Source organism: Lagopus muta, chromosome 16 (assembly GCF_023343835.1).
Source record: "Lagopus muta isolate bLagMut1 chromosome 16, bLagMut1 primary, whole genome shotgun sequence".
NCBI lineage: Eukaryota > Metazoa > Chordata > Aves > Galliformes > Phasianidae > Lagopus > Lagopus muta.
The window spans coordinates 1,811,441-1,827,965 of NC_064448.1; the positions used below are offsets into that span (position 1 = coordinate 1,811,441).

Below are 16,525 nucleotides of genomic sequence, written 5' to 3' on the forward strand. Positions count from 1 at the left end.
ACAATTAAATGGTTTCTTTGAAAACAAAAGAGGGATTTGCATATCTCTTTATAATGATGAGTTTGCAGTTCTTTTCATCGAGCATATGAACAAAGTGTCAGTGGCAATCTGCAGTGTGTCTGAGATCCAGAGCACTTCAGGTTACAGGAATAAGAGTCCTTTGTGTTACTGCTGTCATCTGCAAAGACAGATGCCCCAGGCTGGGAGACAAGGAAAAGTAACAGATAACCAGCTCCTTTCATGATGCCAGAACTATAATTCCATCAAATATTTGGCTTGTAAAAAAGAACTGAAGACATGCATACAACAGATGCTGCTAAGGGCTCAGGATTCATTGCCTTGGGCGTTTGCAGTAATTGTAATGTATTCCTATGCTTAAAAAAGGAGATACTGCAAGGGATGGGATTTTAATGGCTCCCATGGCATGTTTCAGCACAGGCAGGTGTAAGACAGGGCAGAGGAAATGCTGCTCTGGGACAGAGCCTGGCTGGACCAATCCTCTGCACAACAAAGGCAGAAGCTGCAGGAGTTCAGTGAGACCAGGAGGGTGTGTTGGGGCAGATGGGCTGGAATTTCTGTGAAATGATGACTACAGCAGAGAGGCAGGTTTTAAGGAAATCAGGAGGAAAAAAATCTGCTGGGTTTTGCACGGTGCAATAACACAGATATTGCAGCGCCGTCTGGGCAACTCAGTCAGGACCTGCATGTACCAGAGCAAAGCAGGCAACAGATAGCTCTCAGAATGACAGTGCTGATGAAAAGAATCCCAGGATGAGATGATCGTGTACAGGCTGGGGCAGCAGCTTGCCATGGCGAATGCAGTAGGGACAAGGCAGGGGCAGACCAGGCCATGTGCCCTGAACTACTCACTTCTGCAGTTTGAGGAGGGATTTGCTGACATCTTTGTGCCTTAGGTATAGAAATCCACTGTCTTGCTGTCACATTAATCCCACAAGGTGGGATTAATGCCTGGGATACATTTTCACGCAGACATGCAGATGATGGATATTCTGTGTCTTCACCAGTTTGCCTTGCTGATCTCCCATGGTTTCCTAGGCAATGAAAAGGGAATGTACAATAGACCACAGATTTTCATTTAGTTTGTATTCAACAGTAATGACAGTGTCTATATTGGCAATAAAAGAAATAATGTAGACTGAGAAAATAAATAAGATACATAAAGAAGTCAGCCAATAGTTGTGGCCAGAACATATAATTTTCACTCCCACATTAAAATGAAATAAAAACAAACAACCACAAAGCAAAACACAAAGCAAGCCTTCCCCAAAACAGAATTCTTTCCAATTTTACCAGGGGGAAAAAAATTGTTTCAAATTACTTCAGAAGGACATTTTGGCTTCCATTTTTTCCCCTTTCCTTGATGCCGGATGCATCAACTATTTTTGACACCAATATTTTCTCAGAAAATCTATTGGTTTCTAACCTACCATTCTCACTGAAAATTCTAAACTGTTTTCATCTTTTTGCTTTACTTTCTTGCATAACTTCCAGGCATTAAGACACTGACTGCATTTGAAGGGTCATTTTAAAGCATTAGAGTTACAGAATGTAATCAGATCTAGGCCCTTCAGGTCTATGGAGAAAACAAAAGGATAGGTTACTGAAAATGAGATCTAAAAGTCATTCAAGAGTACACTGCTGATGTTGCTGGGCCTTCTGCCGAACAGCTTAGCCATTTCCAACACAGCTTGATAGCCAAGCCTTTAGAAAAGGAGAAAGAGAAGTAATCTCAATAGTTTGATCCTCATGGTGTGCTTTATGTAAGAGTTTGTACTAAATTGCTGCTACATTTGCTGTAAGTAGTGAGCTTCCAAGCAGACTTTTGGTCCTTACTCTTCTAAGATCTACATGTTGTGATGGACAAATATTGGCTACTAGCAGAATAGGAAGTTCATTCACACTGAAAGTGGGAATTTGGAGTTGGACTCAATGACCTTGAAGGTCCCTTCCAACTCAGGTTATTCTAGGAAATGCTCTGGGTGCCAGACCCAGGTCCTTCTGAAAACCCACTAATCAGAGTACCTAACAGGTAACAGCTCACAAAGTACAGCTTCTGCTCTTAACTGCTGAGAAACTGAATCATTCACAGGTTGACCACCCTGCAGACTCTGCAGATACACACAGGTCTTGGCAATGGTCTTCCAGTTATAGGTATTAAACATGAAATATAAATTTCATGCAACTATTTTAATAAAATTGGGGTTGGAATTGGTTGAGGGTTTTTTTGGGTTTGCTTTGTTTTGCAAAAATACCATCATTTAGCTTTCAAAAGTACCATCAGTATTTGTTCTTGGTAGGTTGTTTTATGCCTGAAGCTTTTACTTAGTCTTTAATAACAGTGTTCAGGGAATACAGCAACCAGCAAATGGAAAGCCTTTCCTTTTTTAGATGTGATGTATCATCTCTGATTTTGAGAAACATAATAAGTGAGACCGTGTCACTGCTGGCATTTCTTGGTGCATTTGAGAAATGCCTGATACCAGAGTGTAAACTGCTGTTAGCTGACAGAAGCTAAGGATTTGTCATGTTTGTTTCCAAAATTATTGCTCTAGACTGACACTTTAAAAAAATAAAAGGCCAACTGCATATAATAGCTGTTTCGTGTATTGAAACATGTACTGTGGAAAGATCTGGTTATTTCTCTGAATCTTCTAGTAAAGTCTAGCATATTCACAGCAAGTAACACGTATTGGGCTGGTAAGTATTTTAATCTGCCAAACTATCTGATCTATACAAAGAGTCACAGATGTCAAGCCTCAGAGCCAAGTCTTGTCCTTCACATCCTCTGCCCAGTGTCACACAGAGAGCAAATGGGCCATTTGGGAAGAGAATGCAATGCAGCCCCGGGTATCATTGCTCCTGTCTGGAAAAGGAAGCACTGCAGACTGCTACAAGATCTCCTGGATGAAATAATTAAGCTTTGAGAAATAAGGAGTGAACCCTTGTATTTTTAGCTATGCCAGCTTCCCAGGAAGTGCAGTCCTTCACTCTGAGCCCACTCCTTGCTCAGTGCAGGCCATGATCTGCAGCTGATTTGCTGTCAGTGCTGCAGAGAGGCACGAAACCCCTTCCCCTGAAAAAATGCACACACATCAGAAAAGGGAATGAGAGGGTAGAGGGGTAATACTGTCAAGAATTTTCCTTCTATAGTCAATTGCAAGCCAGGTAGTCCATCAGCTTTTTCTGATCCTCAGGAAACTCCAGGTGAGTGCACAGCTGACAGTGCCTAGTGCTGACAAGTCAGATGGAGGAGCCCCAGCCATCTGCATGGGCTGTGGATGAGAATCTCCCCAGCTTCAGAGGCAGTTTTCTGTAGCACTGTCTCTGCAGGGCCTTTCCCAAGTGCTGGCAGAGATTCAGACTGTGTCTGAGTGTGCAGAAGACTCTCCTGCACCTGCCGTGCCAAGCCATCCTGCTCTCAACAACAAAAAACAACTTTGGGAAAAGGAATTTGCAACCAGTGTCTAAAACAGATTACCACAGAGTAGCTTAATAAAAAGCAGAATAGATGTGTTTTTGCTGCTGACGTTTGCTAAAGGATTGTTCTGCTCTCTGATGCTTTTTAATGCAGGAATAGAAAAGCTCATTCTGCCAAAAATGCTTCAATGTTGTACTGAGCTGGATAACTACTACAAATTCCTTCACTGTATGTTATGCCTTTAAATCTCTCGAGAGTCCTCTGTCTTTGAGGTAGACATCCATTTCGTATTCACAGCACTACAGTCTCTTGCAGATACGTAAAACACAGTTTCCTTGAGGATGTTTTCTCTCATTTTAGCTTCGCTCCCTGAGGAAATCCTCGCTTTGGGAGTGGGTGGGAGGTTTACATGCCTACATCTGTCCTTCCGTGTTCCCTGAGAGCTGCCATTGTTCAATTTGAGCTTTCTCAGGCAAAAAAAAGGGAGTGAGAAAAGTGGCGGTGGGAGTTCACAGCTTATTAAACACCAGAGAATCTACAGCAGCATTATAAACACCTCGATATTGAAAAAACTTTGCCATAGATATATATGTTCCTAAGCTCCAGAAATCCACTTGTGACCTGGGAGAAAACAGCTTTCAAATTCAGCACAGCAGGAGATGCACCTGAGGCCATACACGGTCCCTAACTGGAGAGTTAACTGAGGACTGTTCAGTGCTGGGGACACTGGAGGAAAGAAATGGGCTGGTGGATTGCTTCAGTCCTCAGCATTCAGATATCACTACTGACAGGGACTATGAGAGGCCGGATAAAGGCAGGTTGCTCAGAACTCTGTGATTGTGGCAGTGCTAGGCTCCAGGGGCCTCCTTCTGCTGGAAAATATTGCAGGGGATCAATATATATCAGCAGGGCTAACTCAGGAGATGGTAGCTACCTGCAGAAACTGGCAGATGCAGATGATAGCAATCCTTGGTAGAATTCAGGCAGAGTTATTTAATCAGGCAATACAAATCCATAGGAATCAAAATTTATTAGTTCTAGCACTCATCAACCTGCCTATTTTTCCCACATTTTCTCACAGTCAGACTGGATCTAAGAGGCTGCTTCTCACAAAGGGAAGAACACAGACCTCCTATGCCAGATTTACAGCACATTCCAAATTCTTCGAAGCTAGAATTTTGTTTGGCTTCTATAAAATATATGTGCAAGGGCACAGCATATTTCTCTGCCTTATTCCCTCTCCAGGCAGTAATTATTTCAAACAGGTTTCCTCACTACCCAGTCATAGCAGGCTCTGATTCTGTGCTAGCATAGAGGAAGATGAAATCTGGAGGGTTCTTTTTCATATGCTTCATATGAGTCACATTCCGTCAGTAATACCTACAGGTGAATGCACTTGGTGGTGTCCAGACTGCAGCCCACTGGCTCCTCATGGCAGTCCTGCACTGTGGCATCTCCCAGACAGGGTGCACAGAGGGAATTGGGCTCTATGCAGCCCTTCATTTTCCTTGGGAGGAAACCAAAGAGCTTGGAGAGCTGCAATGCCCATCAGTGCATGGGTTGCTCAGCATCTGGTGGATGTGCAGGCACGTGCTCTCAATGGTAACCACCTCAGCTCTGTGGAATAGTGACTGCTGCTTTGTAACACTGCCAAAATATTTAGCTATTAGGAATCATTACAAAGTTTGTTAGGAAGAAAATTAATTACAAATTGGTTTTTGCTGTTGCTTTTCCCTAAAGAAACAGACTAGTAAGTCAGTTCCTAAAATGTCTGGTAGAGGAGGGGAAAAGTTGGTCCCCCTCCCCTCCTCTCCTCTCCTCTCCTGCTGTTCTGGTTTCTTTTCCTGGTTTCTTTCACTGCCTTCCTCCCAGGGCAACAATTCATGATAATTGACAGATTGCAAGATCAAAACTCAGTAACTCTTGGTACTTCTCCCTCCTCTACCAGCTCCTTCAGTATTAGTGTTTTCTATCAAGAAAATACCAAATCCTCATTATGTGCCTGCAAGAAGTTTCACTTATCAGAGAGCCAATTGGAACTGAGTGCATGGCAGCACATAAGGGGATTTAAAACATGGAAGGTGCAGAGTGATGTTCCTTGGAGCTCTACCCAACCCTGCTGAATCAGCACTCACAGTGGCCTCCTTGTGTTCACCTGGACAGCTTCAACTTCTGAAGAAAATACATATGAACAAATACCTGAACCACTCCATGAGGCTGATGGACTACAAACTGGCTTGCACTAGTGATGGAACACCTGGTGGGAAGGCAGGGCAAACCCAAGGGAGCCCAGGTGCATGCAATGTACTTAAGTGACCAGAAGGGCTGAAGCCAGGATCCACCCCTTCCAGCCCTCATATAAGGGTTGGTAGTGAAGGCAAGCATATCTTCTTGGCAATTCCTGTGTACTTGAGGCCTTCTGAGGGTAAGTGACTTGTTTCCTTTGTTTCTGTGCTAATGACTGTTGTGTTTCAGTATGTTTTTCACCATTTTTCAATTGCTTCAGCCTAGGTCTTTACTGCTTTGTTGTAATAAGTTACTATCGTGTTACAGGGCAGCATGCATACCACTGTATGCAAAAGCACTGCCTGGTTGCCTGGTTTGGTGCTTTTCTAGTTCAGGATGAGATTGTGAGAAATCCTCTGATTTAGCAGAGCTGTAAAGTATAGCTCTTAGGTTGGAGGGAAGTCCCTTTTTATCCAGCAAACCACGAATACGTTCTTAGCAGCTCTTGAATGCAGTGGGAGTTGAGCATGTTCTTAATCACATTAGAAATTAGCTTTTTTTTAAAACTAGGAAATTAATTAATGGTAGTAAAGTCAGTACAACTTTTACTCTCTCATTTTTAGACCCAGTAAAGCAAAGAAGACTTGGTTCCTGGTGGGTCAGAGCACAGCTAACACAAGTCTCCTTTTGCTTCTTTCTGGCTATGGCACAGAAACACAACCAGAGTCCAGTTCCTCAGACCTCCAGAATCACAACCTAGGAAGTTTCCAGGTCAGTGTGAAAGTTTTTGTTCTGACTTTCTAAAGTGGAAAAACTCTGTTTTTGCTGAGTGAAATACTTCCTGATTTAGTAGAGGCTGAAGACTTTGGAGTTTTCGATCCGGTTCTGGGTGTTAAGATGCTGGGCCCATTCTCAGTTCTGTCTATTAACTGGTGGAAAGCAAGGGAAGAAAATAATTTCAGGGTGATTTGAGTGTCTTAAAACTTGATACTGTAAATAATACCTCTGAAGTAAGTCAATAGCTTTGCTCTTCAATAAAGTATACATTCAGCGTGGATAAGGAAGGGCACAGGAGCCCATTTGAAGGTGCTGGAAAAAAGCTGTTCCTTGCAGTATTTGTATCCAGTGTGTAATTTGAAAAATACCAGCATTTGGGCAGTACCACAGGAGTACAAATTCTTCAATAGACTTGTAACAAATCACCTAGAATTGCAAAAAGTAGCTTTCATGTGGTCAAAATTGCATTTCCTGTTGACTGGCTACTCTTCTGTAGCTGAGAAAGTGAAAATAAAGTCAGGGCTGCAGCTGATGTGCTTTATATAACTTTTCCCTCTCTAAGCTGTGAGTTAGGTTTTTCCACTTTGCATTTCTATCACAGTTTTATTCTATTTAAAACAAACAAACCTTAAAGTGCACCTTGACTTCAGATAGAGCAAATTAATCAGATCGAGCACCTAGTAATTATTTAAATAATGAACGCTCTAGTAAATTGCTAGAACTCCACTGCTGTAAGCAATACTATGCTTTAGCACCCCTCTATCATTAAGCTTAGTGGAGCTCTGGTTTAGAGTTCATCTCTCTGGGATACTCAGCAACATACATAAGAGTCCATCTGAGAGCATTTACAAGTAGTGTAAGAACACATAGGTAAAGTCAGAGTCAGTTCCTTGCTTCAGCAACTCTGTTGCTTTATAGCCATATGGTCATTTCAGAGTGATCCCTGAATACTCACACATACGCTGATCTGCTTTGATTTTCTTTGTGAATGCGTGTGTTACACCTTTATCCCATAAGATGCAATTCATGTCACTTTTAAATCGTCCAAAGCTATTACCACAGACAGAGCAAAAAAATGAGAGTCCTCAGGAATTCCTGAAGAGAAAAACCAGTGTTCCACCTCCTCCACTTCCCTTCAGTGAGCTCAAATTGACTCATTCACTGTATGAGAGAGGAGACTAAATGTAACCACAGGAAAGCCCTTATACAACTCGAGTCTCACAGGAGGACCCTGTGGGCTCAAGTAAACAGTGAGGTCCTCTTCTACACACTGGTGGCACCATCTTACCACTGGAGCATCATCTGCACCACAAGAAGGTGATGTTTATCATGCAGGAATTTCTGCTGCTGCCTTTGGAGGGCCAGCTGGCGTGGCTGCCAGGTGGGTTGTTTTGCCTGCATCCTACAGCATGCTTTTTTCCTTTCTAGAAGTGAGAACACATCCTGAAGCAAAGCAAGTCAACGAAGCTTCAACAGTTTTACCAGTTGTGAAGTGCAGAATATTGAGAATGTTTGTTCCAGCTCTGCCTCTGGTCTGGGATTTCACTCTGCTCAGCTCAGAGGAAGGGATCTCAGGTGAATACAACTTCTGATTTATTACATGTGGTTGGAGCTGAGGAAGATGTGTGAGAAGGGGAAGATGGCACATCTGGCACGGGTTCCCATGCAGAGCCAAATTCCAGCTGACTTTGAGTCAAGATCACAAGGAAAAATCCTCATTCCTTTTTCCTTGCCTTCTGATGAAAGACTCAGACAGCGTCTGCACCTGACCTATACTGCTCAGCTCCTGGAGGAATAGCCATTTTGTAGCAAGACATTTTTGAAGCTGAGATTCATGTGGTGCTTGCTGGCTTTTGCTGTTTGCTGACAAGTGAAATTACAGAGGAAAATAATCACTTCTTGTCGAGTCCTGAGAGATGTCCTGTGAGTAGTAGCAGCTGTGCTGAGTTGTTGGAGCTGGCAGAACTCATCCATCTCTCTTTTTCCTGTCCTTTTAAACCAGTGCTTGTTTAGGGTCAAATCTTCCTGCAACTACAAAGAAAATTCCCACTGAAAATGGGTGCCTCCATCTGGCTCATGGGCATCTGCCTGCGCTCCCCTCCCAGAAGATCCAGACTCTACAGCCCTGAGTTTTATTCCTAAAACTGTTTTCTTAGCGCTGACAGTTTGATAAATGTTGTTTAGTGCATTTTTTAAGTGTATGGAGTGCAGTATTTGCAGTTATATGCCAGCATAGAAAGCTACAGCAGAGGAGATGAATAATCCACCACATGAAGCCTTGTTTCCTGCAATTTTCTCACAACCCTGTACTCCTGTGCTGATTTGCATTTATACTTGCCCTTGCAGTGGGGGAACTGCAAATACAGCTCCCCTGTTTTAAGAAGCCTGCAGCTCTCATTCAGCTGTGGGGAGCTGGTACAGCCCAGCATTGCCAGCAGCATGTGGAGCTGCAGATTCTACTCCTCCTAGCTTATCCAGACTCCTCCAGTAAGTGCCACCACTTTCACTAGCAGCAATAAACCCCATCCTTTGAGCTGTGCTCAGTGGAAACCAAACCCATGACATTACTGCCAACAGGTCTTATTCAAGCCTGTGAGGGGTTTAGCAGCCCTATTGCTGCTTTTTGTATGTGCAGGAATCTTGAAGTATGTTTCTAAAGCTGCAGTCTAATAGCAGATCTCATCCTTGACATCAGACCTATTCCTTCTTCCTATCTTTTTCATTCCCTTTCAAACGATATGAGAATGATCCATAGTTGCTCTCTTGAAGCAGCCATATGGCCAGCAATATGTTATTAATGTGTATACTTTCCTTTTTTCCCCTCTCATCAGCACTACTATATCAGGAAATCTAAGCAGTCCCAATCCTTCTTACTGTCTAGGGGGAAGGCTGGATCCTCTGCCCATCCCAGTTGTGTTGCTGCTGCTGTGAACATACTTCAACTTGTATCAGCTTCAAGGTTTGCTGCAAGGAAGACATTGAAGCCCTGGAGCAGGTTCAGAGAAGGGCAACAAGTCTGGTGAGGGGTCTGGAGCTCAGGCCTTATGAGGTGCTGCTGAAGGAGCTGGGATTCTTCAGTCTGGACAAGAGGAGGCTCAGAGGGCACATTATTGCTCTCTATAACTACCTGAAGGGAGGTTGTTAGCTGGGGGTTGGCCTCTTCTCTCGGGTAGCTGGTGATAGGACCAGAGGGAATGGCTTCAAGCTGCGCCAGGCTGCTTTTCTGAAAGAGTGGTCAGGCACTGGAATGGGCTGCCCAGGGAGGTGGTGGAGTCACCAACCCTGGGGGTGTTCAAGGAGTGTTTGGATTTCATGTTGAGGGACATGGTTTAGTGAGAACTAGAGGTGATCAGTGGATGATTGGTCTGGGTGATCCTGTGGGAGTCTTTTCCAGCCTTAGAGATTCCATGTTTCCAAGCTTGCGGTCCCCAACATTGCTAGGGCCAGCCTCTTCCCTAAGCTCACAAAAGGGGTTTGGCTAATAGGGATTTTGAAAATCTCAGTTTTATTTATAGATAGGCTGGTTTAAACATTTATTATCCCTGTTTTATTAAACATAAAACACTTCTGTATGTGAAAGAGAACAAACACAATTCCTTGTGGAAGATAATAAACATAATAAGATGAATCTGCTTGCAAGCGAGGAGTCCTTTGTCTGGATGTTTTTTTATTTGCATCCTTATGATATATGAACCTTTGTCTTTCTCCTCTGATGAAAGATTCTTTCTCTCTCTCTTTCCCTCTTTCTCCTCCATTCTCCCTTAGCACCATCAAAATCCCTCACATTGCATTAGAGGCTTGTTCTGTTTGTAATTAAGCAGTAATGCAGTCATATGTAATGCTGCATTTGAAAGATGCTCTCAGCTACATTTGAAAGCTAGAGATGCTGAGTAGGGTGCATTAGGGTTAATTACCTAATAATTTACTGTATTAAATGCAGCTGCAGACACTTTGATTCTCACTAATTGTGACACTGAACAAAGAGTATAAGGATTTTCTCATATTTGTGCAATATGGCTGGCAGAAGCCTTCAAGGCAGTTGTATGTCCTTTCCTTCTCCTTGGCTTCAGTGGCATGTGAATTGCAGTGGGACATCATTGAGAGAACTGGGATGTCACCGTGTTCATTTTATAATGATTTTCTTAATGTAATTCAGATTGCAGAGGTACACCAATTGACTGTTGCTGAACTATAGGCCATCAAATGTGTTATGGAAGGCTCTACAGAGGACAGCATGGAGCAAACCCAAATACCTATAGAGCACAGGACAGTCACAGTCCAACCCACCTTTGTGCTTGTCCTTAGCTCCTGCAAAAATACTCAAAGTCATTGTTGCACTGATTTATTAATATCTTCCTATATCAGAAAAAGATATTTGGTTCCTTTGTCACGGTTTAAATTTTTTTTTTTTTTTTTTTTTTTTACATTAGATGTATCATCTGGAGCTTAATTGTTCATGAGACATTTAGCAGTATAATTTCCTATTCCCTAGTTCAATTCTTGCTCCAGTTTCTTCCTAATTGCTCCATCATTAATTTTACTCCTCTCCGTAGCACCAGAGAAAGTACTTATGAGTCTCTGCATCCCCACTAAACTCAGTACTCCATCCAGGAGCAAATTTCATTCCAAAGATTCAAGCAGGGGGTCTCTTTGTTCCCCACACCTTCATTTTCTTATACTCACTAGGTAGAGTGGCTGTGAAAATATTCAGTATATTTTTGGCTATGACAAATAGCCAAAAATCACGCTTCTTTCCTATTAGAAGTAAAGGTGTGCAAAAGCATTAATGGCATTTAGATTAGAAAATACAAATGACTTTAAGGCTCACCAACCTTCCAGATTTCTGAGCTGAGCTTCAAGCAGCATGCAGCAGCCATGAGGAGCAGAAACCAACCCCAGCTCTCCTGACATGTCAGCCTTTCTTTGCAAGAAGGACAAGAAGATCAAATCCAACCTTCAGTGCTGTGGATGGTCAGACACTCCACTTTCTGCTTCCTGCAATTCTTTTTGGTGCTAAAAATCCATTCCAACATTTTCCATTAGAGGTTTCTCCGAAGTCTCAGTCCAGAATTAAATTGGCCTCTATCCTTCAGCTGGATTCCAGCCTTATCAATTCAATTAAATACTTCACTCCTTTCAATTCCTTACATAGGGAAATTACTTACTTGGGGTACACAGTCCCCTCCGTCTGACATTTCTTATGTTCACAGAGAAGCAAATCAAAAGAAACCTAGCTTTTAAATAGCTACCTAAAGTTAACTAGAAAAAAATAACCTATAATGCATACCGAGGCCTTGAAAAGTGCTAAGAGCTTTGTTTCAACATATTATAAAGCTTTTATCATTGAGTACTGAAAGCCACTAATTCATGAAGATCCATGCCTGACAAAACTGTAAAACAAAGGGTGATTTACTGAGAAGAGAGCTCAGCAAACCACACAGTCACTTCATCTTTATAATACCGTTCTTCATCCCCTGTTGAACTGTGCAATCTTTCTATTGAAAGAGAAATTGATATCATTGATTAAACACAACAAAAGCTATTCTATTGGAAACCATTACTAAATCTAGCTGCTGGAAAAATACTTCTTTTTGTAAATCAAACTGATAAAATTCAGTGTAGTTTCTCATAACTAGGCACAACTACAACACACAATACAAGAAGCAGAGAATTGCACATTCTACCAAGGAAACATACAACAGTGATTTGAAAAAGCCCCTCACATCCCTGCTTGTTTCTCATGCACGCATCTCTCCACAGCCAGCAGTTTGCAGTTTAAGTGCAACATTTGAATGGCTCTTGGTACTATCAAGAAGATGCACACAGCAGTACTCACACTAGGGTCACAACCCCAGGCACAACCAAACTGCCAGCACAGTGCAGTTCTTACAGGCACAGCCCTCAGGCTCTGCTGTGCCTGTGGGCCTTGTCCCACACCACTTACAGCCAGCACACCTTATACTGAAAGGAAATTCAGCAGTGCTGCTGCTGGAACTAAAGGGCTATTTTTCAACATTAGCAGCACCATTCCACCCGAGCACTGAATTTCTCTCATAATGGTTTTTATCAGTCTCACCCTCTCCGACTTACAGTTCTAAATAGTCAAGGGATCTTTCTTAGAGTCTTTACTTTTGCAGTACTGAAAAGATTATGATACTCCAGAATTTATCTGGTAGACCAGATCACTTTTCACAATTCAGAAGACATAAATAATGCCTACACTTCTTAAGTTAATTGAAGTAAATTGGATTTGGTATGCCACCAGTTTAAATCTCACCCTAAAATTAAATCAGTCTTCATTCAGCTTTCAAATGTGCTAAATTGTTCGGATGTTCTAAAACTCTTCTTCCTTAAGGCTTCTGAGTGGAATTCTACATTTATTTAATAAAGCAGCCAGGATTTACTATACTGGTAGTGGTAAGCACTTTTTACTTTCCTCATGACAGATTGGAGTTGACTGTATACTTTTTTTTTTGCTACAACTGCACAAGATTACAAGCCACAATTGAATTACCAAACTGAGGAAAATAAAGATTATTCCTGTGGGTGCAATGCAGGTTGCAGACTTGTTTTCCTTTAAAGAAGTGTTTAAAGAATTAGCAATAAATGTTATCAACTGCAGCTAGAAAATGATGCTGACTTATTACTTTGTGGTGATCCTAAGGGGCATCATGAAAACCAAATTCTTTAGCTGAGGTTTCCAGAAGAAAAAAGAGAAAGAAAAAAAAACTAGCAATGCCTTTTGAACACCTTACATTTATATTTACACTATAGGCAAAAAGACTGAGCTTACAGAGCTCAGAGGCAACTCTGCCTTGCTCCTGAAGGTGCACAGCCCTGCAGTGCCCAAATGGTTACTCATTCATTTACAGCATGTTTCCATTGCCACTGGGAAGGCATGAGATGACATTTCTACTGACAGCCTCTCGTAACAGCACAAGACAGACAAATTTCTCACCTTCGGTGCAGACCTCCAGTAACACACGTGCACCCCAATAGGTGAGGGGAGCACTGAGCCCTCCTGCACTCATCTCATGCATGTTGGATTGAGTGCTGTGCTGATCTGGACAGGTACTGCTACTCCACAGATAATCCCCTCGTTATCTACCACCCAATGACCAAGTGCCTTTCAGGATAACAGCAAAGTGTAGAAGACAATGGAAAGCAAAATATAAGTTGGACGACTCTAAGCTGATGCAATATCACGATGTTCCCATAGGCAAGAATGTTTTTGAAAAGGCTTTTTCTTGCTACTTTTTGAAGCTTGCAGATGTCTGAAGGAGAACAAAGTTGTGACCCATCTCATTTTTTTCCTCCATGAAAGGCACTTGCTACCTTTTGTCCAGCTCCACTGAACAGGTCTCTCATCTTGAAATCCTTAGGGTGTATGCTCAGCAAAATTCTCACGTAATGGTGATTCGCTGACAAATCACCAGAGCTTAGAAATGCTCACAAATGTTATCTTGCATGCCACCTTTACTGGAAACCCCATTCAAGCCAATTCCATGTCTTAGCCAAGACTGATATTGACAGGAACAAAAATCTCACAGCTTTTTTCATCAAATGTACGTGCATAAAATTCAATACAACTTACTTACACAAACTGGTAGCATGGATTACAGTCTGCAAGCCAGAATACTGAACTCAGCCTTTTCTCAGTTTCTAACATTGTCATTCAAAGTCATACGCCCTCAGCCGCCTAAGAGCCCTAAAGAAAAGTATCTTCCATGCTCATGCAGTTAAATAATTCCCATTCAAAATGTACATGACAGCTGAATCACACCCGGTGAGTCACTGTTTATAATAGACTAAGCCTAGACTATCTGACTTAGCTGCCTTCCATTCAGTACAGCTAAGATAGATGGTCTTGGCACTATCTTCTCCAGAAACCTTTATTCTTCTTGCAGGAATCCAATTAAGTGGGCAACAAAAACCAGAATGCAGGATGGCGCAGTAGAATTCTCCTCTTCTACAGCACTGACCACCTTAATATTCCCATGTTTTACGCAATCGTTCTTCAGGTCTTTTCTTTATTTGGGTCACAGTTTTGCTTTCTGGAAATGAACCAGAATCTATTTCTCCCAAAGAAATGAGCAGTGCTGTTTCTTTAAACGTGTACATCAGGTTATCTTCTCCCTTTTTAGCTATAAAGCTGCAGAGCACAGATGTGCCTTGATTTTAGTCTGCTTTGCCGCATAATTGCATGCCTTCAACTTGAGAAATTTAACCTTGCTATTTACTCAGAAAACCTTTCTTAACTTTACTGTCAAGACAATGTTAATAAAGCCTGCCTTTGTTTGAGAATATGCTCACTGTAAATAGAGCTTCACTTAAAAAAAAAAAAAAAAAAAAAAAAAAAAAAAAAAAAAAAAAGATTAAAAAAGAAAAAAATCTATATGTTTAAACAGAGTAAGATTTAAGGAGGGCCTAGGAGCATGTCCAGCTGCCATAAACTGATCAGAAGGTACTCAGAGGGCCCCAGCAGTGGCCCAGCACAGACCTCCCTTCTACCATCAGGTCTCCACAGTGCCATCAGAGCACAGTTTTGTTATGCCAGTGGGAATTCAGCTCGTTTTTGGGTGGGTCAACGTTCATACCCACATTTGCCCTCTGCACCACAAACAGCCCAAGGGTAGCAGTAAATTCTGGCATACAAGTGGGTACAGAAACAAAGCTGCTTTATTAGTCGGTCTCCAGTGCTCTGCTCTGTGCTTCTACATCTAGATTCCTCCAGCAGGATGAAGGCCATCAGATTACAATACTGTAGCCTCAACAGGACAGGTCGGTACCATGCATGGTAAAAAAGTATCACATGTAGGAGCAGGTGCACCAAGTATCACATGTAGGTGCACCAAACTGCACAGCAGCTCAAGAATGTGTTTGGGTTAACTTAAGTTACATAGAAACCAGCTTTGTCACATTTCCACCCCCCTTGTGGTCATTCGTTCCCCACATCAAACACCGCAGGAAATAAGGACAAAACCAAACCACATTCCCCCTTCAGAAATGAACTTTTCTTAAATCATTTCCAATTCCATATTTTTTTTGCAGCTATTCTGAACCAGAAGATATAAGGAAAAAAAGGGGTTTGGGGGGTCAAGGAAATAACCTATTAAAAATGAGGGAAGTGGCATTTTCCCTTCCCCAAACTGCAAAGATTAAAACAGCAACTGCTTCCATCAGACACCTTAGATCACAGCAGAACAAGCAGACTGTTCAAGCCACATTTCCATCATCCTCATCATCACTTATATAATGGGGACTGATTTTATCATTGTTCTTTGCACATTTCCCTTAGTGCTCTTGGGTAAGAAAGGTTTCCCCTCATTGGCAAACAGCAACAGATAAATAACTTCAGCTCAGCATCCAAGACAATGTCTTTCCTCAAAGGAGCCATTTCCATCTGCACAACAATAGCACAAAAAATACGATGTTGTGGCATGTGCCAACCACTGCATTCTGTCACTGGGGATCTCCTTGTACGCACTTTGTGTCAGCTGGTTAACAATGCCTTTAGAAGACAAAGAGTTTTAATATTATAAAGAGCTCTTGCAATATGATGGGAGACTGTAATGAACTGCTAAGGTAAAGCATATTACTGACTCAGAAACCCTTATAAAAGGAGGAGGAAATAGATCTGCTTCTCTGCCTCAGCCCATATTTCCTATTAATGGTTTAGGTGCCTTCTTGTGATTGTGACACACTGCTTCTTGCATTTACCTTCTCTACCCTAAATCCTGCTTGTAAAAGTACTGCATGTACTACAGACCTGCCCTTCTGGGGGCTTACAAAAACAAAGTTAAGCTAAAAATGAATATATAGAGTTGATAGCTAAGGTTGAGATTCAGGACACTTAAAAACCATCTAGTTTTTCTAGGAAAATGAATGCAGTAACAGATCTAAATAATAAGGAAGATCTAAACAGTAAGGAAGAGGAGACGCAGCAATATGCCCTTCATTCCAAAACACCATTTCAACAATTGCCCTACATCAGAAAAAAAGAGCAGCTCAGCAGAATGAATGGGGCAAGCAGCAGTGAGGGGCAGTGTGAGCCCAGGTACAGTGCTGGGCCTGGGAATGGGG

General features: G+C 42.1%; 1 long non-coding RNA gene across 1 annotated transcript; it reads left to right on the forward strand.

Annotated features, from left to right (window-relative positions):
- The first annotated feature begins 5,764 nt into the window (after positions 1-5,764).
- LOC125701182 (uncharacterized) lies at positions 5,765-9,044 on the forward strand. The gene is made up of 3 exons (XR_007380168.1): positions 5,765-5,864; positions 6,289-6,436; positions 7,871-9,044. It is a non-coding gene; the product is annotated as an uncharacterized LOC125701182 (long non-coding RNA).
- Positions 9,045-16,525: the final 7,481 nt, after the last annotated feature.